Source organism: Nannobrachium achirus, assembly GCF_963921795.1.
Source record: "Nannobrachium achirus genome assembly, chromosome: 12".
Classification (NCBI taxonomy): Eukaryota; Metazoa; Chordata; class Actinopteri; order Myctophiformes; family Myctophidae; genus Nannobrachium; species Nannobrachium achirus.
Window position 1 is genome coordinate 7939081 of NC_137832.1, and position 25038 is coordinate 7964118.

Below are 25038 nucleotides of genomic sequence, written 5' to 3' on the forward strand. Positions count from 1 at the left end.
GGGGGCGTTCCCCTAAAACATGAAATAAAGTTCTTCCCAAAACCGGGGCTTTTAACTCAAAATATGCTTCTTTCCAGAACTTAACAAACAGGGGTTACATTCGAAACACGTTTCACAGTATGCCGTTGCTTCCATTAACACATGCCATTTCTCTTCCAAGATTCAGATGCGGCTCCTAATTTGCCTACAATGGGAACATATAGAACCACCATTAGCAATGTGGCAAAATACAGAGCAAATGTGCGACAGAGGAGAACATAGTGGAGTTTTGCTTACTGCTCGATGGAAGAGTCCCTTCGAGAGCCAGCTACACAGTGAAGCAGAGCTCGGTGGTTAAGAGCAAAAACATTTGGATTGCCTGACTCGGAGAAGCTGTGTTGCGGCCAGGTGCTGACAAATCAAACTGATTGAGAATGAAATTGGACTAGCACCATAGGCCCCTGGCTCCACCAGTAGCTGCTAGAACAATGACAGTAATACATATTACAGACCAGTAAGACTCCCTAATCGCGGTCGCTTATCTCCCGTCACACTGCTGACATCAGTATGACATCACACCGTACACAAATGACCCTTATATAAGACCGGCATTATCTACCGACAGATTAGTAACAAGATGTCAAAATCGTTGAAGGTTGAATCTCCAGATATGGAGATAACCAACACATCACTCCATATATGGAGATAACCGACAAATCTCACTAAGTCTGACCTCACAAGCCCCATATTTGGACACGAACAACATATAACTCCATATATAGAGACATAGCTGCTGACATCAGTATGACATCACACTGCTGACATCAGTATGACATCACACCGTACACAAATGACCCTTATATAAGACCGGCATTATCTACCGACAGATTAGATGCAAGCAGGATCTCGACTCTGACACAACTCATCGGCTCATAAGCTGGTTCTCCCTCCATATATGGAGATAACCGACGAATCTCACTAAGTCTGACCTCACAAGCCCCATATTTGGACACGAACAACATATAACTCCATATATAGAGACTGTTTACCCTAGCAACCAACTGTTTACCATAGCAACCATGTTTTTTACCTTAGCAACCAACTGGTTACCATAGCAACCACTGTTTTAGACCACTGTTTCTTGCCGGCCTTATATAAGGGTCATTTGTGTACGGTGTGATGTCATACTGATGTCAGCAGTGTGATGTCATACTGATGGGGAGATATGAGCAGGGCAAAGGTGTGACGTGTGACCGACGGACGGAAGGACGGACGGCTGGTGGAGGTTTTGATACTAAACTGCGACCTAACGGTCGCAATTAACCACGTAGTTACACGGAATCATGGACTACAGAATATATGTCAACCCCTTTCCTTGTTCACCTTTGCACATGCATATTACCAGTAAGACTCCCTAATTGGGAGATAAGTGACCGTCAGGTTGCATACACAAACTTTAGAAGGCAATCGTAGCCAATCAGGAGGTAACATGGGAAATTCATGTTGATGAAATGACTTGAGATACTGTGTACCGCTTTGCGTGTTTTTAGGGAAAAATCTGTAGTGTTGAAAAATGTGTTTTGCAAAAATCGGTCTGATGGTGCTGCTATAAGAGGGGCATGTGAGAAATCAGGGACGGAGGTTGTGATTTGACAATCAATTTGCGTGATTTTAGGCCAAAATCTGTAGGAGCATTGTTCAAAAATATGTTTTGCAAGAATCTGCCTCATGGTGGCGCTGGATGGCCATGTGAGAAATCAGGCTGCCAAGGAGTGTGTGCAAAGTTTGGCATGGATAGGGGCAACGATGGCAGAGATATGAGTAGGGCAAAAGTGTGATGTCACACAGACAGACTGCCAGCCGGTGGAGGTTTTGATAGTAACTGCGACCTAACAGTCGCAATAATAGTCACATTTCTTTAGTTAAATGCTTACATTAAAGAAAGATGAGGCCACACTCCCAAACAATAGTGGACACAGGCAATCCACAACTGCACAGTCCTGGCAATATAAAACACATTCTCACTGTAAACCATAGACCAAAATAACACAGTAAAACAGTAAAAGAGACCATACAAAACACAAGCAAACAGTCTTACCGGTTAACAGAGCAGCACACATCCTCCTCTCAACATCATGCAACCAGCAGTGTTTTGCTTCAACTGTTCTTCAGGTGGATTCAATCAGCCGACACCCAACAAGCAGCCATCTTAGCTGCTGCATTCTGGGAAATGTAGTGTTTCTGAAAACCAAACAAAGCCATCAGTTAGATTCAGTTCACATGCAAAAACATGGCCTGGATAAATAAAAAAAGAAAAATCAACTAATCAGCCGATCTACAAGGTTAAAACAAAATAAAGTCAACAGATCTGCTGATTTGGAGGTTGTGATTTGCCATCCAATTTGCGTGCTTTTAGGCCAAAATCTGTAGGAGCAGTGTTGAAAAATGTGTTTTGCAAAAATCGGTCTGATGGTGGCGCTAGAAGAGGGGCATGTGAGAAATCAGGGACAGAGGTTGTGATTTGCCATCCAATTCGCGTGATTGTAGGCCAATATCTGTAGGAGCAGTGTTGTAAAATGTGTTTTGCAAAAATCTGTCTGATGGTGGCGCTAGAGAGGGGCATGTGTGAAATCAGGGACGGAGGTTGTGATTTGACAATCAATTTGCGTGATTTTAGGCCAAAATCTGTAGGAGCAGTGTTCACAAATGTTTTGCAAGAATCGGCCTCATGGTGGCGCTGGAGGGCCATGTGAGAAATCAGGCAGCCAAGGAGTGTGTGCAAAGTTTGGCATGTATAGGGGCAATGGTAACGGAGATATGAATAGGGCAAAAGTATGATGTCACACGGACAGAGTGACAGCCGGTGGAGGTTTCGATAGTAACTGCGACCAAACAGTCGCAATAATACTCACATCTCTTTAGTTAAATGCTTACATTAAAGAAAGAGATGAGGCCACACCCCAAACAATAGTGGACACAGGCAATAATCCACAACTGCACACTCCTGACAATATAAAACACATTCTCACTGTAAACCATAGAACCAAAATAACAGTAAAACGGTAAAAGATACCATACAAAACACAAGCAAACAGTCTTACCGGTTAACAGAGCAGCACACACACAGCCTCCTCAACTCAGCAGTGTTTTGCTCAAACTGTTCAGATGGATTCAATCGGCCGACGCCCAACAAGCAACCATTTTAGCTGCTGCATTCTGGGAAATGTAGTTTTTCTGAAAACCAAACAATTAGATTCAGTTCACAGGCAAAAAAACTAAAACAAAAAAAATCAACTAATCAGCCGATCTACAAGCTTAAAACAAAATAAAGTCGACAAATCTGCTTATCTACAAGCAATAATTACATTCCCGAAATGAATCTTTTTACATTCCAATCCCAAAACCAGAAACAAACATTTCCGAGCCACATGTTCACTTATCAATTATCTTAGTCACGCAGCCTCAGTGTCAATATCAGAGTTGGTCAGGTGGATCTAAAAGCCAAATATAGTGTGGGTTAAATATAAATGGAGTAATGCTGTTAGAAATTGGAATAGTATTGAAATGAAATGTGTACAAACCTGCAGCAGCTCCAATGAGGTTACTGAACAAACTTAAGAAAGACTGGCTTTATACAGGGTGTGGTGATTACCAATGCTCGGCAGCTGTGACTTAGGGACCGTGGTCAAAATATTGCATGTGAAAAATAAGAATATGTTCCATTTGAAAAATAAAATAAAATTACTGTAATTCCAGCTGAACCCTGGGTTACAGTGCACAAGTGCACAGTGCACTAACCTACATTATTGCAAAATGTGATGAAAATGTGACTTTGCATGTATGTTTTAGAGGCAGAAGAATAATTTGCCAGCAGCAGCGGGCTTGACACAAACTTTCTTAAAACAAATATTGTCTCTCTGGTGGCACCAATCACACATCTGGTAAATCTGTCCATAAGAAAATGCACTGTCCCAACTCAGTGGAAAGCTGCTGTTATAACACCTATATTCAAATCTGGCTCAAAAACGGACATATCAAACTATAGACCCATAAGCATCTTACCTGTTATATCAAAAGTGGCTGAAAAGTGGATCGTAAAGTCTATTGTTAAACATCTAGACAAAGGCTACACCCCTCTGCATCCTATGCAGTTTGGGTTTCGAGCCTTCCACTCCACTGAGTCAGCAAATTGCTTATTCATTGAAAAGTTAAAGTGTGCTTTAAACAAGGCCCCATGCGCAATGGCAGTATTTTTAGATTTCAAGAAAGCATTTGACTCTGTCAGCCATCAGGTCCTCTTGTCCAAACTAACACATTTCAACTTGTCCCCAGAGGCCATCAAATGGTTTACATCATACCTATCAAATAGAGAACAGTGTGTAAGCATAAATGGCATCAAGTCTCCTTATCACACTTGCTCGGTTGGTGTCCCCCAGGGATCAATAGTAGGACCAATTCTGTTTTCTCTGTTCATAAACGACCTACCTGATGTATGTAAAGATGTACATATCCAGATGTACGCAGATGATGCGGTTATACTGACTCATGGAAAGAGCTATGCAGAGGTGTCAACGGTTTTAACTTCTGTTCTGACCAGCGTTCAGGACTGGCTTACAGACTCATGCCTGCTCCTGAATGCAAAAAAGACGGTCTGCATGGCTTTTTCCAAAAGACCAGTTGTGATGGAGTCATCAAATGTGTTTCTGGGTGGAGAGGAACTTGAACTTGTGCCAGAGTTCAAGTACCTCGGGGTCATGTTAGACTCAACCCTAACCTTTAAAAAACATGTAAAAAAGGTTACAAACACAATCAAGTTCAACCTTCAGAACTTTAAACAAATCAGACCTTGTTTGGCAGTTAGTGCTGCTAAATCTTATCTCCAATGCATGATCCAATCACACATTGAGTACTGTTTCACAAACTGGTCTTGCACAGGTATAACGATTCTCAAACCCATTGAACAGCTATATAAGAGTGCGCTTAAGGTATTCGACAGGAAACCCCGCTCATATCACCATTGTAATATTCTTCAGAGGTACCGTTTTTTGAGTTTCGCTAATTTTAAGGTATTTAAACAGGTCAGTATCATATATAAGACCCTAAATGGTCTATGCCCACCTCCCCTAAAGGAATTCATAAAAAGGAAGCCCGATAGAGGACTCAATACTAGAGCAATCACTAGAGGGGATTGCGAAGTACCGTACCGGGTAACCGCTTTTGGAAAAAACACCCTTTCAGTGCAGGGATGTTCAATCTGGAATGACCTACCTCTAACAATAAGAGACTGTTTGTCATTTCCATCCTTCAAGTTCAATCTAAAAAAATGGTTAGTTGACAATCAAACCTGTGACCATGTATAGTTTTAAGAGTACAGCTCATGTCATGTACGTATATTTTTAACTTTTCTTTTCTAATGTAGGGTACTGTTAGTAATATGTGTCGTTTTGTCGTTTTCTCTTGGTTGAGGAAAATAGTATTTGTATGTATGTCCTTAGGCGCCCTCTCCTAATGTAGGGTTACTGTTTGTTGGTATGTATTGTTTTGTCTTCATGTGGGGACTACGGATGAAATTTAGCATTCTTGCTAATTCCGGCTTATTTACATTGCTTTCATGTAGTGTTCATTAATATGCATTGTCCTGTCTAAATAAACAAATAAAGTAAAGTAAAGCATCAACCATGCTTCCAAACACACTGAGCACGTACGCACGCACGCACGCACGTGTGACATACACAAAGGTGTAGTCACATTTTGTTTTATTATGTGTGATTTTATTGTATTTTTTGGGGACTTTGTTGTGCCTTAGAATGAGCAGAGAATGTATATTTTAGGAACAGACCTATTCCACCTTTTGCCACCAGGTGGCAAAAGCGTCTGGTGAGACAGGTAGTAGTAGGTGGTCACGTGACGTTTCTCCTCAGATTGAACAAGGAAGAGAAACGTAACAAAACAAAGCTGACTCTGTCTCCCCTTTTGTCCTGTTTTATCAGGTAAATGCTTTATTAGAACACAAAACCTGTTCTTTATCAGCTCTTTGTAACATGAAGCAAAACTTATCTTGGTTCTAGACCAGAAATGTCGTTTTGTATGGGTTTAATGGGTTTGTAGAATCTGAGTGTAAACAGCAGATTCATGGCAGCCATTACTGCTACTAGTCACAACGTGGCTGTTTTTGGTTGTTTCATGTACAATATTATTGTGCTCCCTGTAGTGTTTAATAGCTCCTGTTCTGGTGATTAATATGATTAGTACCCTTTGCATTGGGGATGTTTATTTTCGTTTTTGGTTACAGTGGTTTCCTCCATGATAATTCCTTGAAATGTATCTTTGCACTATATGCATTGTTGTTATGCCAATGCAGTATTGACCTTTTGGGTCCAAGTGATTTCATGATTAATGCCATTTGATGGTGATACATAAATAAGTTCATGGTATATGACAGACAGTTAAAAAGAATTCATTCTAAAACATTATTACTGGTTAAAATGCCAAAGAACAAATACAGTTCATGGATACTGATAAAAACATATGGGAATATGAACATGAACAGAAATGTTTATTGTGATTTTGATGAATATGTGTAAGAGAAGAAAATGAGAAAATATGGGATTACTGTAATTTTGTGAATACGTGATGATTGATTACAGTACTGAATGACTGAAAACTCTTTAAAACAAAGAAAGTAAAGTGATTTAATGATGATTGTAAATAAAGTCAGATTGAACAAGGAAGAGAAACGTAACAAAACAAAGCTGACTCTGTCTCCCCTTTTGTCCTGTTTTATCAGGTGAACAATACTGCAGAGCAGTTTTAAAAATATAATCTGTTTACATTAGCCACTTGGGGCGTGTAACAGATTCTTGGGGGCTCGTCCGGGATTGGCTCCTCCCACTGGCCTGGAGCTGATCCTAAAAATCTACACCGGTGACCCAGAGAGACCTGCTGATGAGAAATGCTGAGCCTGTGACCCCGAGATGCCTGCCAATGCGACGTGCTGAACGTGTGGCCCAGAGAGAGAGCTGCTGAGGCGACACGTGGTACCTGGAGCCCAAAGAGAACTGATTCACTGAGAGCAGAGACCGTGTGAGAGACTTTGACTGAGCGACGAGTGGTGGGGAAAGGACTTGACATGGCAGACAGAGAGAGGAAGAACCTGGTCTGGGAGATCAGGAAACGCCTGCTTGCGTTGTCACCCAAAGAACTTTTCCAAATTGCCAAGGAGGTCGGCCCAGTTGGAGGCGAGGACCCGTCAAAGCTCGACAGTGAAGACGCGAATGGGTGCTTTGACCACATCCATGAGTTCATGCACAGTAAGCAGCTGCTAGAGTCTGAGGATGCGGGTATGGTTGAATTACTTATGTTGAGTGTTGCTATTGATAAGGTGATGCAATCTCGCAGTAATGTTACTTTACCTGTTGATTCCAGTGTAAATGAAGAGACACAGCTCATTGATTTAGCCTCTCGCTCTAGTGGGTTAACCCTTTCAGACCCAGCTAATGTACCTGTCACTAGTTCAGTTAGTGTAACCTCTGGTGATTTAGTGAATTCTCAGTCACTCAGTGCCTCAGGTACTGCTACTATAGCTAGTACAGCCAATGTAATGCCAGATGATGTTCAGAAAATGCCAGATGATGTTCAGAAAATGCTTGAATGTTATAATGATTTGAGTATGAAGCTACGTCAATTAATGAACATTCCCACTTTACATCCTACCTCACCACCCACACCTGTACAGCATATTCCACAGCACAACACACCATCCATAAACGCGCCTACATCACATCCTACCTCACAACCCACACCTGTACAGTTTCCTCCACAGAACCATAACACACCACACACACATGACAAGATGGTGTCCCTCAAAGACTTGTCATACTTTCACCGCCGTGAATTTAAAGTGCAGGGGGGCCAAATCGGAGATCATTCTTCTGACATCAGCTACACCAGCGTGTGCCGGCAGATGGAGGAAGGATTAAAGGAGAACTTCAGTGACCTTGAAATAGTGAGAGGCGTGCTGCGGATCCTTAAGCCTGGAGATTTCAAGGACATGCTCATGAATAAGGACGACATGACTGTAGCAGAGCTTAAGGGGTTCCTTCAGTCTCATTTGGGAGAAAAGAGCAGCACAGAACTTTTCCAAGAGCTGATGTGCGCAAAGCAAAATGAACATGAGACTCCGCAACAATTCCTGTATCGTGTAATTGGCCTGAAACAGAGAATCCTGTTCACATCGAGACAAGCTGAAACTGAGATCAAGTGCAGCCCAGAGGCAGTCCAAGGTGTTTTCCTGCACACCGTGTACCAAGGAATAGGCCACAAGCACAACGATATCCGCAGAGAGCTAAAGCCCTTACTCTCTGACAGCTCAGTAACAGATGAGACAATCCTGAAACATGTCATGAAAATAACAAGTGATGAGAGTGAGCGACGACGCAGATTGGGCTCAACACCCCGTCAGAAACAAACAGCTGCACACAGTGCCCAAGTTGAGGCAGAGCCTGAAAAAGAGTCCACCCCAAAGAAAGAGACCACTGAGCGCAAAAACAAGACAGACAATGTACAGCAGCTCACAGAAAGAATAGATGCACTGACTAAGTTGGTTGAGTCATTGGCCGCGACTGTGCAGCAAGACCGTGCTTGTGGTTCACCCCCTAAATCTCGAATGGTTAGGAAAGAGGGACAATATGGCTGCCCAAAGTGTCTCGAGAATGGTTTACATGACTGTAAACACTGCTTTTACTGCGGCGAAGAGGGCCACCGAGCAGTAGGCTGCTTGAAGAAACCCAAGCGCCAGGGAAACGAGAGCCGGTTGCTGTAGGGGGACAGCCAGCAACCGGAGCGACCTTGAAGTCCCACCCTGAAGATGTTCACCAGAACAACAACCACGGCTGTGGTGAGAGTAATCCCCAAAGAACGACTGCGGATGCAGTTACCGTGAACAGAGTACGCCCTCACAGAAAGGCGACTTCCCAGCCCTCACTAAACCCCTCACCCCCTAATGAACCGATTGCCAAGCTAATAGGCAAGAAAGCCATAACCAAGTGTCTCCTGAATGGCTTAGCAGTCAATGCCCTGGTAGACACGGGGGCTCAAGTGAGCATTGTGAACTACTCCTGGAAGGAGCTGTACTTACCTGACCTCGACATTCGACCACTGAATGAGCTTATGGAGGATGAAGAAAAGCTCAAAGTATATGCTGTGAATGGAGACCTTATTCCTTTTGATGGTTGGGTCACAATAACTGTGAGTCTACCTGAAAATGAAGACCCCGACTTGGCTATTAAAGTCCCATTCCTTGTAAGCCACTTGCCCTTAGAAACGCCATTGATAGGGTTCAATGTGGTGGAAGAGTTGATAAAGGGGAAGCCAGAGCGACTACTCCCTATATTAACCCGGTTGCTCGTGGGAGCCATGTCGATCCCCAATGACACAGCTGAGACTATTGTGCACTTTGTTCAAGCAAAGAAACCCAATACGCTTCAAGGACGTCTGAGAACAGGTCAACTGGACAAGATCATCCCTGCTGGCAGTGTAATATGGGTAAAATGCAGACTCCCACCGAATCTTGACCCGTCTGACACCCTGGTGCTATTTGAGCCTGATGAGAGTAACGTCCAATTGCAGCAGCTGGATGTCGGCGAGGGCTTGCTGGAAATCCAGAACGAGAAGAACCCATATGTAGCTGTGCCTGTGGGAAACCACCTGAAACATGACATTACCTTGCCCCGTAAATCCGCCATTGGTAGTGTCCAGCGAATTAAGAAGATAATTGAAACTGACTCACCTGGAAGGGACCCAAGAGTCCACAGTGTCACTACCACCCCGGCTGATGCAAGTCTGTCACTGCCACAATGGGAGCCGCCGGTAGACATAAGTCACCTAGATGAAGAACAGCAAGAGATTGCAAAAAAGATGCTGTACGAGGAGTCTGCAGCATTTGCCAGGGACGCTGGAGATATCGGGTGCATCCCCAGTCTTCAGATGTCGTTAAACCTCAAAGACAACATCCCTGTGCAGAGAGCATACTCTTCAATACCTAAGCCATTGTTTGCCGAAGTGAAGGAGTACATTCAAGATCTCCTAGCCAAGGGATGGATCGTTAAATCAAAGTCTCCTTATTCAGCTCCTGTCGTGTGCGTCCGCAAAAAGGATGGCTCGCTGCGCCTTTGTATCGATTATCGACTTCTGAACCAGAAAACTGTTCCTGACAGACACCCGCTACCTCGGATCCAAGACCTGACCGACACCCTGGGTGGTCATTCGTGGTTCAGTATCCTTGACCAAGGCAAGGCTTACCATCAAGGTTTCATTGACGAGGGTTCAAGACACCTCACCGCCTTCATAACGCCCTGGGGGTTATACGAGTGGGTGAGGATACCCTTTGGCCTCTCAAACGCACCTGCTGCCTTCCAAAGGAGCATGGAAGAGATGTTATGCTCACTCAGAGATGAATCCTGTATACCATACCTGGACGACATCCTCTGCTACGCTAAAACGTTCGAGGAGCATGTAGAAGGTGTCCGCAAAGTCCTCAAAGCACTCCAAGAGCATGGTGTGAAGCTGAGACCCGAAAAGTGTGAACTGTTTCGAAGACAAGTCAGATATGTCGGTCGCCTTGTATCTGCGGATGGAGTGGAAATTGATCCAAAAGACCTGGAGGCTGTGCAGTCCCTCAAAAGCAAGACTCCACAGACGGTTGGTGATGTAAGGAGACTTCTAGGCTTCCTAAGTTACTACCGCAGCTACATACAAGACTTTTCACGCATTGCAAAGCCAGTGTATGAGCTCCTCCAAGGCAAATCTGTCACGTCACCAGTCCAGACCCAGCGAGGAAAGAGCAAAGGTCCTCAGTTGGCCTCTAAAACCCCTGTGAATTGGACCAGTGAACACCAGAGTATCCTGGAACAACTGATTGAACTTCTTACCAACCCACCAGTCCTGGCCTACCCAGACTTTAGCCTGCCATTCTCACTGCACACAGATGCCTCAGAACAGGGTCTCGGCGCTGTACTCTATCAGCGGCAGGAAGGCAAGCTGAGAGTGTTGGGTTATGGCTCCAGAACGTTGACCCAGGCAGAGAAGAACTATCGCCTGCACAGTGGGAAGTTGGAATTCTTGGCACTAAAATGGGCAGTGTGCGAGAAATTTAGAGATTATCTATTTTATGCCCCACACTTCACCATTTACACGGATAACAACCCCCTAACGTACGTCATGAGCACGGCAAAGCTCAATGCCGTTGGACACCGTTGGGTCGGGGAGTTGTCTGACTTCCGGTTCGAGATCAAGTACAGACCTGGAAAGGTGAACATAGATGCTGATACCCTGTCTCGTCTGCCCCTCGACATGGACAAGTATGTAGCTGAGTGCAGTGAGGAGCTGTCACAGGAAGTTGTGCGTGCCACCTGGGATGGGAATATGGCAGCCCAGAAGCAGGATGTAGCCTGGATCGCAGCCCTCACCCTTGCCACAGATACTTTTCCAGAACCCTCTGTCACCATCCCAACTATCAGCCGGGATGAGTTGTTCGAAGCTCAAAGGGAAGACACAGTAATTGGAGAAATTATTAAGCTGAAAGAGACAAATGCAGTGTTGAACAACGACACAAGACATACTGTGAGTAGAGCAGCAAGTAAGCTCCTCCGTGAATGGAACAAACTGCACCTGAAGAATGGACTTCTTTTCAGACAGACCTGTGAAAGGAAACAGCTGGTTCTCCCTGCCAAATACAAGTCCATGGTCTTGAAGCACCTTCATGACGATATGGGACACGTCGGTACAGAACGAGTACTGTCCCTGGCAAGAGACCGCTTTTATTGGCCGTTTATGAAGAAGGACATAGTGGAGTATGTCACAAGAAGATGTCCTTGCATTAAGGAGAAAAAGCCTGTCAATCATGTACGAGCTCCAATGGGCACCATCACATCCAACACACCTTTGGATCTTGTATGTATTGACTATCTGCACCTGGAGACCAGCCGAGGCGGGTACGAGTACATCTTGGTCGTTGTGGATCACTTCACAAGATTCGCTCAAGCTTATCCGACAAAGAACAAGTCCGGACGGACAGCAGCCGAGCGCATTTTTGATGATTTCATTCTCCGGTTCGGATATCCGGGTCGTCTCCACCATGACCAGGGCCGTGAGTTTGAAAACGAGCTCTTTAAGACCCTCCGTCAGAAAGCTGGAGTGGGACACTCAAGAACGACACCGTACCACCCTCAATGCAACCCGGCCGAGAGGTTTAATAGAACACTGTTGCAGATGTTGAGGACACTCAGTGCGAAGGAAAAAGAGCGTTGGAAAGACCACCTCCAACATACTGTACACGCCTACAACTGTACACGCCACGAGTCTACTGGGTACTCACCCTATTTTCTCTTGTACGGGCGCCACCCCCGTCTCCCTGTAGACTTGTTGTTTGGCCTGATGGAAGATAAAGACCCTGTCTCACACCAAAGTTACGCACAGAAGTGGGCAGGAAAGATGACTGAAGCCTACAAGATCGCCAGCGAGAACAGTAGACAATCAAGTGCGCGAGGCAAGTCCTACTATGACAAGAAGCTGAAGGGTGTAGTTCTACGTCCCGGCGACAGAGTCCTAGTAAGGAATCTCAATGAGCGTGGCGGCCCAGGGAAACTCAGATCATACTGGGAAAAGAAGATCTACGTCGTCAAAGGGCAAGTAACAGACAACCCGGTGTATGAAGTCTACCCTGAGGGCAGTGATGGACAGAGAACCAGAGTTCTCCATCGGAACCTGCTATTACTCGTAAATGACTTACCTGTCGAAGCTCCACTGCCTCCAGCAGAATGCACACCTAAGAGACAAACAAAACAGAAACACCGCCAACCGAGTCATGTCAATGAGAGAGAACACCAGAGTGACTCAAGTGATTCCGATTCTGAAAGAGAATATGGAAGGTACTGGTTGAGATTCCCTGTAAGAGAAAGAGAACAGACAGGAGAGGATACTTACCATACCATACCTACCTTTGTCCAAAGGAATCCGGTTCCTGAAGAAGTCAACAGTCCAAGCCAAGTACCTGTAAGGGAAAAGAGACGAGTTACAACACCTGTGAGGAGAGAAAGAGATGATGAAACACTCACAAGAGAAGAACAAAGACCAGTAGGAACACAACCGAGCACATCATACCTACCCGAGCCGGTGTTACCTGAAACTGGAAGTGAAGACGATGATGATGTCATTCCTGTGGAAGAAGAGGAGATGTTGCCTTCCCCTGCACGTGACACACCCAATGAGATCAGGCGGTCCGCAAGAGAAAGGAGACCAAGACAGATGTTCACATACCAGACACTTGGTGAACCTTCACTACAACCACACCACACTGTCAATACAGTCCACACATACACAACACCATACACTCCACCATACTCACCTTACCAGATTCCACAACCTTTCTGGTATTCACCTTACACCTCTTACCCCCATACACCCTACGCATACACCGCACCGACACTTTTGAGTTGTTGAAGTTTTTATTTTGATGATTTCTGAAAGAAAAATGGTTTGAAATGTCAGGAGCCACTTCTTATTTTGTCAGGGAGTGTGTGACATACACAAAAGTGTAGTCACATTTTGTTTTATTATGTGTGATTTTATTGTATTTTTTGGGGACTTTGTTGTGCCTTAGAATGAGCAGAGAATGTATATTTTAGGAACAGACCTATTCCACCTTTTGCCACCAGGTGGCAAAAGCGTCTGGTGAGACAGGTAGTAGTAGGTGGTCACGTGACGTTTCTCCTCAGATTGAACAAGGAAGAGAAACGTAACAAAACAAAGCTGACTCTGTCTCCCCTTTTGTCCTGTTTTATCAGGTAAATGCTTTATTAGAACACAAAACCTGTTCTTTATCAGCTCTTTGTAACATGAAGCAAAACTTATCTTGGTTCTAGACCAGAAATGTCGTTTTGTATGGGTTTAATGGGTTTGTAGAATCTGAGTGTAAACAGCAGATTCATGGCAGCCATTACTGCTACTAGTCACAACGTGGCTGTTTTTGGTTGTTTCATGTACAATATTATTGTGCTCCCTGTAGTGTTTAATAGCTCCTGTTCTGGTGATTAATATGATTAGTACCCTTTGCATTGGGGATGTTTATTTTCGTTTTTGGTTACAGTGGTTTCCTCCATGATAATTCCTTGAAATGTATCTTTGCACTATATGCATTGTTGTTATGCCAATGCAGTATTGACCTTTTGGGTCCAAGTGATTTCATGATTAATGCCATTTGATGGTGATACATAAATAAGTTCATGGTATATGACAGACAGTTAAAAAGAATTCATTCTAAAACATTATTACTGGTTAAAATGCCAAAGAACAAATACAGTTCATGGATACTGATAAAAACATATGGGAATATGAACATGAACAGAAATGTTTATTGTGATTTTGATGAATATGTGTAAGAGAAGAAAATGAGAAAATATGGGATTACTGTAATTTTGTGAATACGTGATGATTGATTACAGTACTGAATGACTGAAAACTCTTTAAAACAAAGAAAGTAAAGTGATTTAATGATGATTGTAAATAAAGTCAGATTGAACAAGGAAGAGAAACGTAACAAAACAAAGCTGACTCTGTCTCCCCTTTTGTCCTGTTTTATCAGGTGAACAATACTGCAGAGCAGTTTTAAAAATATAATCTGTTTACATTAGCCACTTGGGGCGTGTAACACACGCACGCTATGAAGCTCCTTCTATGTCTTTATTCTCACCAAAACCCGCAGCAACGCTTGATATTACACCTGATGTGTACACGCATAATCAAAATACACGATCACACGTAGGGTGACCAGATGTCCCCCTTTGGGTGGGACAGTCCCACATTTCCCTGACTTTTCAGGCGTCCCCCAAATTGAGACACTGTCCCACATTGTGACTGTCAGGCTCTAATAAATCAAGCTAGTCTGGACACATTTATTTTGTTGAGAGACAAATTTCAAAGGAGCCGCTGCAGCAACATTGATCTAAACAAAAGCGAAATATGTGGAGTAGTGTATAGAATCAAAATAGAACACATTTAGGCCTACACGCTAGTTTTAAAAATGAAACAATGTAATTGTTGCATCTTTCCTACAAGATATGTTTTAAACCTGTAAAAATAACATTAGAAATATCCCCAGGCATAGCAGGTTAATACAAACAATTATAGGTAGTAGGCTATTAGGCCTATGGCTATGGTCGACTATAACCTATGACATCAAGGAATTTAATAGCAACTTAAAGGACCAGGTCACCTCTGGGACAACCAGATCGTATTTTATTGTTGTGTGGGACACAATCAACACAATCCTGAATAATTTTTTGTGTTCAATCTGTGTTTTTAGATATGTTAGGATTTCAGCATGCTACAACTGGTCATATGACGCATTTTGCCTCATATGACCAGTTGTAGCATGCTGAAATCGGCTGAAATACTAAAATATCTAAAAACACAGATTGAACACAAAAAATAACTCAGGATTGTGTTGATCGTGTCCCACACAACAATAAAATAAGATCTGGTTGTCCCAGAGGTGACCTGGTCCTTTAAGTAATAGGTTACTATAACCGCGCCCACCCGTCCCACATTGTCCCACACAAGCGGTACTTCTGTCCCTCAAATGAACAATTTGGATCTGGTCACCCTAATCACACGCCTTTGTGTAACCGTCTCCTGTGATCGCCTGGCTGCTTTAAGTCGATGGGAAAACCACACGACACGTTGACAGGTGTGTCGAGAGTGCGCACGTGAGCAGGCCTACATCTGTTGTTACTCACCCACCCACGCATGCACGCACGTGTGTGTGACTGTTTGTGCATTTGCAAGACAAGACATTTGACACTATGAAATTCAGCCTCAATACCAGCAGATAGCATTTTAATATGTTTTAATAGGTTCATAATTATCTGACTATTTCTGTATTTTTTCTTTTTTTCCTTTTTATTTTTATTATTTTTACCTTTTTTTAACTATATTTTACAATGGCTTACAAACAACAGTGAAACACCCTTTTAAATGTGTGTCTTCTTGACTTTAAGTTCTTCTTTTAATAGATAACTCATTCATTATTTAAGCAATTAGGATAAAACTAAAGTAAGATAAGATGCAGGATCTACGATCTCACTGTGACTCACTGTACAACGAGCAAATGTCATCACCTGATAAAAAGTTTAAGTTCCTTAATGTGTCCATCCTTAATGTGTCCATACTCCCTTTCTTATTATAAAACATACATTAACCACTCCACTTGTAGCCCTATATTTTATAGGTAGGATGGGATCTTTGAAAATAGTCAATCTACAAGCTCACAAAAATGCTATGCATTGAGGCCCACACACACCTGGGCCTCATTGTTCATTTATTAACATGGCCTTATGAGCCCGTTTGGTTCGCCAGATCTAGGGCAGGCCTTCCAATTTAAAGTAGGCTAAGCCTGCCAAATAAATAAAACAATAATTCGTTTTCTTTTTTTTTTTTTTATTTGGCATAGAAGATCAGGCAGGGAAAAATACAGTAGGTCAGGCATACACATCAAGTCACACACTTGTCGGCTGGAGCGCATATACAGTCACAGTGAGGCAGGCCTAAACAGTGACAAGCGAACCAAGACAGACAGCGCCAGTGGAGTTCACTCTTTCAGCGGTGAAAAGCTGGACATATGCTTCGCCCTATGGCGGTGCGTGTCGAGCATAGCAGACATGCAAGCTCACAAAGCCGCAAGTTCCGAAATGTTGTGAGCTTGTAGCTCTGATATTTTCAATGCGCGACACCATCGTATTACAAATGCAACTGCACACATCAGCGTAGGCAGAAGGCATCAGCAGCAACAAGCTGTCATGACAGTGTCAGATCATGATACAATTATAAATGATTATGATTGGTTTTAAAGGTCATTCTACTTTATTCAAATAATAATATTATTAATAGGCCTATAACAGCATTTTCCGACGGCGTGCAGGACGGACGATCAACTAAGTGAAAATAGAATGGGATGCCATAGTACGCACGCACAGCTGTAGGCCATTTAAACCACTTTATTGCACGTAATCACGGGTAACGGGGCGGGCGACGGGTCCTTTTTTTGACGGGCGGGCGGATCTGATTTTGATTTTTTATATAATCACGGGTAGCGGGCGGTCCACGGATCTGATTAATGACGGGCGGACCCGTGCAGGAATCTCAACGCTCTGCTCCCCTCTTATTATAACTCTATGCTCCCCTTCCCCTCTCTCTCTCTGGCCAAATGCACTGCATGCAGAGAGGCGATATAGAAGAGCGCACTGACTGTCTCGCAAATAGGGAGCGCGTCTAGGCTAAAAAACAGCAGTTCACCACTTCACCCACTTCCGTCACTTTCTCTGATGGTCCGTGCAGTTACGTAATCTCTACTCCTTTGAAGTTCCAATTGGCCACTTAGGTGCATTGTGTAGCTTAATTGATGGGCCATCATCAACTCTGTTTGATCTATCTACCAGCTGGGAGTTGAACAACTACGGCGCACGGCGCGCCCCGTATATGCACCTGGTGCCTGGCGTTTCGCACGCACAAGTAGGCCTATTTTCACGACAGCAGGTTTAGAAAATATGCTTTACATTTCAAGTAGGCTATATATAGGCCTACAGTATATGCCCATAAACATTGCCAGACTGTTTTTGGAGACAATATAGGCCTACGTGCGCAACTGCGCATATGGGCAGGCACGGGTGGCTGACAAAATAGAACCAACCAATTTGACATTGTGTGACAGTCTGTGATGCGTTGAGAGCTTTTGTTTTCGATGACTGATCAGCTATAAAAGGGACTTTGTACGATTTAATTTGCTTGAGTTCTGGGACTGGGTAACTGATTCCAAATGTGCAGAAGTATTGGAGACATAAGAAAAGAAGGCGGTGCTGTTTGTCATGACAGAACATCACATAGGCCTATACAATGTATACATATCATGAGAGAGAGAGAGAGAGAGAGCTATGATCAAAATGATTTGACAAGTCTCTCTCCCCCATCTCCCTCTCTCTCTCAGTCAGTCAGTCGTTTCGTTCGTTTTCTTTTCTTTTCTTTTTTTTTTACCAACTCTGATCTGTACCGAGCGAGTAGTGGTTGAGAGAGAGAGAGAGAGAGAGAGAGAGAGAGAGAGAGAGAGAGAGAGAGAGAGAGAGAGAGAGAGAGATAGTGAGAGGACATCACATATAGGCCTACATATGACACAGAGAGAGAGAGAGAGAGAGAGAGAGAGAGCTGTGATCAAATTGATTTGACAAATCTCTCCCCCCTCTGGCGGCGGGACGGGCAGCGGGGGGTGGGGTGCGGTGCGGTGCGGCCGGGGGTCCATTTCCCCGTCCGTTCTCCTCTCTCTCCAGTCTCCTCTCTCTCCTTTCTCCAGATATCACCCCCTCGTATTTAGGCGAATTAAGCGAACTAGCCCTTACCCGTTCAAAGATATGAGCTCCAAAATGATGTGCAGTGTGTGGGTTATGGGGTGTGCACTGTGCATACAGTATATGAGGGATGGAAAGTAACTTTAACTGGTGCTTGCATGATAATATGTAGGAGCATCAATGTAAGAAATACCCGTTTTGTTTAATGGCTACCCCCCCCCCCCCCCCCCCCCCCAGCCCGCCCGCCCACCCGCCTGCGCACACACCCGCCTGCCTGCACACACACACACACACACACACACACACACACACACACACACACACACACACACACACACACACACACACACAGAGAGCTGGTTAAACATGTTGCCTCATGCTAGATGCAGAATAGATGTGCCTCATGCTAGATGCAGAATAGATAGTAGATACACCATAAAAATGCTAATATACAGCATACGATTTGTGAAAGTGACAAACGGGCTTCACAGTTATGTCAGGTGTGTTCATATGCTGATGGTGATGCGATTTCAGATCAATTGCTCCAGCCACTGAGGAGAAACGCTGTGACAGACAGACACTCACTCACTCACTCACTCACTCAGACATTCGCAAAATTATAGTATAGATATTATAGGCACTAGACCTTACCCGTTCGAATATATGTGCTGCAAAATATGTGCAGAGTGTGGGTTATGGGGAAAGTAACTGTAACTGCATGGTGCGTGCGTGAGAATATGTGGGAGCATAATGTAAGGAGCATTCCATGGAGGAGTGTATATTTATGATGGATACAAATAATCTAACAGCAAAATTAGGTGAATAGAAGTATGAGGATGTATTTGCTCCACATAATTTTTCTATACCCGTTGGAAGATGAGACACACATCACCCGTTGCATGCGTGAACCATGCAGAGAGAGAGAGAGAGAGAGAGAGAGAGAGAGAGAGAGACTGCAACATTCCTAACTGTGAGAGAGGTGTGTGTGGGCCCGGGGCTACAGATCCCATGGCCTGGAGGAACGGACCGTAACCCTGACAACAGGCTGTAGAGCTGTAGAGTGAAGAAACGCTAATAAATAGCTAGAATTTGGGAAAAATGACATTCAGGCTCCGTCACCGTGTGTATAATGCTAATGGCCAATGCCATGTTAAATTTGAGATCAGTCGCTGAAGCGAGTGAATAGATAATGCATTTTGTGACCGACTGACTGACTGACTGACTGACTGACCTCTCTCTCTAATTATAGTATAGATATTCGCGTGTATGGAAAAAGGCGAATCGCGAATTCTTCGCCTTTTTGGTTCGCTTATTCACGTCGCTTTCGCTAATTCGCCGGTGAGGACATACCTTTCCCCGCCCTCCGCTCCGTTCCCCCGCAGACAGGCAGCTCGCAGCAACGGTGGTGTAAAGTAATTAAAAGTACATTTACTTGAGTAGCCTGTACTTGTAGGTATTTGTACTTGAGTCCAATTCCCAGTGCTTTCCTTCTACTCCACTACATTTCGGATCCTATTGTATTTATACCCAGCGATTTATTTTAAAACATTAGTCTTAGTGCAACACCTGTTAGTAACTCACTTAGTTACAAACTAACTAGTAGTTACTAAGCCTCTAGTAAGGACTTTACTCCCTAACTTAGGGCAGAACTTACGTTCTGGTGGTGCAACTGGCCCCTGCCCACCCGACCACTGCGACCAGTGCTTAATTTGTAAGTTAACAGGTGCCGGAGCTCGGCCGATGCTTTTTTTGGTGAGATTGTGTCTGTGTTTAATTTTGTCTGCTGATCTGCGATGATAATAAAAACAATTGCAGCAGAAATCCTACTGCGGTTATAGCCTATGCTGAAGCCCATTATAACAAACTTTGAGTGCTTTGTGCAGATGCAGCCACGCAGCCCACGCTCCCCCAATAAAACAAGACGTTAACCACCATAAAAAAAAAAAAAAAAAAAACTCAGATAAGACAAAAAACATGGACTGTCTCTATAGGCTTCGGTTTCCTTCAAATTCCTTCAAAGTGCATTTAATCAGTGGTGAAAAACGAAAAAGTACATTTTGTCCCAAAGTAAGTGTCAGTATAGGCTGACTTCAGTGTAGATCTACAAATAGTTTGTTATAAATAAAAGTCGTAGATTCAAACAGCCTAAAATAGGCTTAATCATGTATATCTGCAAAGTGACTAGGCCTAGTAAAGTTTTCAAATAGTTGTAGGGAGTTGAAGTAGAATATTTAGCTCCGAGATGTAGTGGAGTAGAAGTAAAAGTATCGGGACCCCTTTGAAGACGTTTCCTGTGTGTGTTGTCCAGTGCCAGATGGTTCTGTCATGGCCTGCAACACCTTTACCTCCCTGTATATGGCTCGATGTGCATAAATAATGTTAATGTCCCGCTTCCCAACACTCTCAGCTGCTAGAGCAGGATAGGCCTTCCATACAGCATCAACAGTTCGAAAGAGATTCGACTTTTTAAGCGCAGCGCTACCATATAAGTACGTATAAGGTAATGAGTGCGACGAAGAAGGCAGTGATGCCAATCCGATATGCCTTTAAGGTTTAAGTGGTCACAGTTGAGCTGTTTCGTTTTATTGTGGACTAGGCTATAGTGGACATTCATGAAATTGAAATGAATGTCCATTATCAAATTACACACTCACATAGACACAAGCATTCAGAGATTTCGTTTTTTACTGATAGATATATTATGTCATAATTTATTTGGTGCGTTAATTCATCCGCGGTTATCCAAAAATAATTAATAGTTATATATGTGGTTGATCCAAATCAGCGGATCACTGTTGGAGCTCTCCAAGCTGCTGAAAAGGCTCTATAGTGCAATAAGTGCATGCAGTTATTATAATTCCAAGACAAAGCATGGCCACTTATGTCTGTCTGCGGTGTCTGCACTGTGTCTGCACTTTCACTGCAGTGAAAGTTTTTAAACCGCAGCAGCACATACCCGCCCACGCGACTCCCTTGGGTAATCTCCACTCCTTTGATGTCTAAATTGGCCAATAGGTACATGCGTGTAGCTTAATAGGCCATCGTCAATTCTTTGTTTGATATCCCAGCTGGTTAACAAGTTGGAGATGCGCTATCCGTGATGGATGGACAGATAGATCAGACCTGATATGCGTGAACTTGGTAGGCCTGTTCCCACCGGGATTGGTCGCCAAACAGCGAAAAATAGCCGATCTACAAGCACAGAAGTCTACAGACTTTACACAAGAGATCTGCTATTTTCGGTGAGCTGCCTATAACGCTTTGATTAAATAAGATCTGATTAAATAAGCCATGTCACGGCGACCCTTATATTGTGATTTGGCAGAGCCTATAAGAAGGCATATTATGGACCTACTCTATGTATTTTATTCATTTCTCCTAATAATTAACAAATTAAGCACTGGTGGGCATTACAGCTACAGATGTAATTTGTTCTGTAGGACTATTATTCATTCATTAATGGGGAACGGCGCTGGGTGTAATAAATAAAGAAAAAGAAAAAAAGACGGACACCAGTGAATGCACCGCTTCATGGCGTGTCGACATTTCATTTTAATATTTTATTTTTTACTAAGCCTGTAGCTTTGGACACTATGGACAACAAATGTACTTGACGTTAATGGAGTGAACAATAAGTTAATAAGTGTTTAGAGAGGTCAGCAGCTGCAGGAAAGATGAAACACAAATAGACATTTGGAGAGAGATTTACAGACGCTAGAAAAATGTCCTCTCATGGAGAATACTATAATTTTGCCAAGGTATTAAACAAATGCCAAGTTAACTGAAGGTCAATAGTTGATGCTTAGCTAAACACATTTGTTTTATTTCGCCGTTTTAGTATGTAAATGTTATGATAAAAAAAAAAAAAAAAAAAAAAAACATGCCCAGCTCTGTGCATGGCTCAGGCCGCGCGCAAAAGGAAAGAGGAGGGTGAATGTACAGTATTTAATATATATATTGGGCTTGTCATTCATTAATGCATTAAATAAGGATTGCCCTGGAGCCATTTGATCTCGAGAAGTAAAAGCCTAGTTGGGAATATATTTGCTTCCCTGAAATTAAACAAACTGTTTCACACGTGCGTGCGTGCATGCGTGGGTGCGGGAGAGTGCAAAAGCACTGCTCCAGACACTCCATTGATCCAGCACTCCAATGGAACTACACGTAAGCGTTTGAAGGCACACGCTTCCCTGTAAACGAGACACGAGAAGTGTAACCTTTATAGGGAAGCGTGTGCCTTCAAACGTTTACATGTAGTTCCATTGGAGTGCAGACTCAAGCTCTGTTATGCCAAAATCTCACCTACGCGTACCTCACGTGCGCACTCTCGACACACCTGTCAACGTGTCGTGTGGTTTTCCCATTGACTTAAAGCAGCCAGGCGATCACAGGAGACGGTTACACAAAGGCGTGTGATCGTGTATTTTGATTATGCGTGTACACATCAGGTGTAATATCAAGCGTTGCTGCGGGTTTTGGTGAGAATAAAGACATAGAAGGAGCTTCATACGCACGCACGCACGCACGCACGCACGCACGCACGCACGCACGCACACACACACACACACACACTTGCTTAAGAAGGTTGCCATGTTTGGTTGGGTTGCCATGTTTGGTTGCAATACCAGGGTTTTCACGGCAGAATTTTATGAAATGCATTTTAAATGCATGAGGTAAGGCTTGAACAGGGGACCTCTGGAATGATAGACAAAGACCATACCAGGTGAACTATGCACAGCTCTTCACAGTGAGAAAATATTACTTTAAATATTTGTTTTAGAAGCAGAAGAATAATTTGCATAAAACCGCAATATGCATTGAATTATTAAAAAAGCATGTTTAAATTTTTAAAAAATCTGAACTGACAGATCTTTAGATATTGGTCCAAAGTTCATGTAAAAAAAGTTCTGTGCACGTGGCGCGAAAGTTCCGGAATAAAAGCGGGTTTAAGCGTTTTACAAACTGCTCAAAATGGCGGAAAATCTAAGGGCGGAGCTTACTTAACAAAGACACAGATGTCTTCCGCTTGAGTCAAGGCACGCGTGTAAGCAAGTTGCATGTCTTCAAATGAAACAAGGCATGACTTATGCCCCTTTAAAGTTTGAGTTTTCAAACGCTTCGTATAGCGCCCCCCTTTGGCCAATTGGAGTAAGATTGCTTTCAGTGATATTTTGGCTAACCCTCTACATATTTGCCAAATGCCATGAACGTGTCACTTTGCATGTATGATTTAGAGGCAGAAGAATAATTTGCATATAACTGCAACATTGAGTGAATTATTAAAAAATAATGTTTCGCTTTAAAGAAAATCCGCCTAACTTCTCAGACCGTATTTGTAAAAAAAGTTTCGCGCACGTTACGCGAAAATCCCAGGAGGAGATACATTTTTACTGTTTTTCATATAATTCAAAATTGTGGGAGAAGTAAAGGTCAGAGGTCAAAAGTCAGAGCGTAAAAGTTGTTCGGCATGAGGAGACGCATAAGTGTATACAGGTTTCATTGCTGTACCTGAAACAGGGCATGAGCTACACCAGTTCAAAGTTGGCATTTTTCAAAGGCTTCCTACAGCGCCACCCTTTGGCCGATTGTTGCGAGCTTCGCGTTTTAGCCGTTTGGCATAGTCCTCTGCCATACTGCCGAGTTTCGTAAAAAGCAACTGCACGGTCTAGCCGCTAGAGAAAAAGTGGCGGAAGAATAATAATAATAGTGCTGAAGTCCAATATCAATAAGTGGCCATTTGGCCACTTCGTGGCCTTGGCCACTAATTATATTTGATTGATCCAAATCCGACTGCACCGCGGATCACCGCGGTCCACCGCGGCTAAAACCGCTATCCACGCATCTCTAGTATACACTTATACTGAGTGTTGGTCTGTTTACTGCTGAGTGAGAAAAGAAATTGCACATTAAAGGAGCTCAACTTTTTCTTGAAAAACTACGCTAAAATAAAAATAATGTCGAAAATATTTTATAAATAAGATTAAGCTTCAATTAAAAAACGACCACAAAAAGTGTAAAATAATGATAGATCGTCTATTTCCACGAGTTTAAATCGTTTTTAAAATGACAAATACGGTTTTGGACATAGGCCTACTGTATAAGGTTTCCACTCGACAAAGTGATAGGCTGTGTGTGTGTGTGTGTGTGTGTGTGTGTGTGTGTGTGTGTGTGTGTGTGTGTGTGTGAATTATATTGATTACTCACCCCATGAAGACTTGAATTCATAGATTTGTTTTGTCGCATTCCTAAGCCTATAATTTGATGAGTGCATGGACCACAAGCTTATAGCTCTTATTCAGCAGTCTAATTGCTGCCTGTTATGACCCTTGGCTTGTAGTGGATCAAAACATATTGACTCGACACCAGTTTGCAAAAATACAAAAGATTTATTAGAAAATGTCGAGTGGGGGGTTACAGAGTCTTTCTTTTCATTAAACAGTCGAGTACACTCTAAGAAAGAATTCTGTGACCGAGTAAATAGCACTATTAGAAAAAGTTATATTTACTCAATAAAATCACTGAATATCATGTATGTGATTGTTTGAGTAGGTCACACCAAACAAAATGAGTAAAAATCCAACTGTTCTTTTTGAGTTAGATGTACATATATTATTTGAGTTAATTTCATGAGAATAAATTAGTATTTGACCAACTGATTTTATTCATGAAT